This window comes from Anopheles ziemanni (assembly GCF_943734765.1).
Source record: "Anopheles ziemanni chromosome X unlocalized genomic scaffold, idAnoZiCoDA_A2_x.2 X_unloc_11, whole genome shotgun sequence".
Classification (NCBI taxonomy): Eukaryota; Metazoa; Arthropoda; class Insecta; order Diptera; family Culicidae; genus Anopheles; species Anopheles ziemanni.
In genome coordinates, this window is record NW_026689719.1 from 161,826 (window position 1) to 162,500 (window position 675).

The 675-nt window shown below is 51.3% G+C and overlaps 1 non-coding gene across 1 annotated transcript; it reads left to right on the plus strand.

The window, feature by feature from the left end:
- The first annotated feature begins 307 nt into the window (after positions 1-307).
- LOC131291597 (5.8S ribosomal RNA) lies at positions 308-462 on the plus strand. The gene has a single exon (XR_009189381.1). It is a non-coding gene; the product is annotated as a 5.8S ribosomal RNA (ribosomal RNA).
- Positions 463-675: the final 213 nt, after the last annotated feature.

The window sequence follows — 675 nt, forward strand, 5'->3', positions numbered from 1 at the left end:
ATGGATGCCTTACGTTTCCATGAAAAGTGTGTTCCTCCCCTGGTCCACGCTGCTTCGGCAGTCCTGGGTAAGATAGTTAGTTCTAGCTTGCCCTATGTGGAAGAGGACACGTAGACTTACTGTGGTGTGAAGTATAAGGTTCAGTTCTCCCCTGGTCCACGCCGCTTCGGCCGTCCTGGGTAAAATGGATTAATCCAGCTTGCCCTATGTGGAATGAGGACACTTTATGCTTCGTCTCTAAGCGGCGGCTTGCTCCTCCCTACGGGGAACGGGTATACGCGCACAGCGGCGGCTTACGCAAGTTAGTCACCCTCGGCAGTGGATCACTCGGCTCATGGATCGATGAAGACCGCAGCTAACTGCGCGTCATAATGTGAACTGCAGGACACATGAACATTGATAAGTTGAACGCATATTGCACGTCGTGGGAACCTACCATGATGTACAGATGACTGAGCGCTTATATTTGAGAAATGTATCGCATACATTTAACTACGCCGTGACACCCGTCACGAGACGTGCACCATGATGTTAACTAGGGTCGCGACGACCCGCTAGCATTAAAGAACCCGTGGTTTACAATATACTGGCATTGGAATTCGAAGTATTTAGAGCGTCCGTGTTCCCGCGTGAGGCGGAAGTACGAGGAGAAGGCGTGCTTGTGGTGTCTGTGGT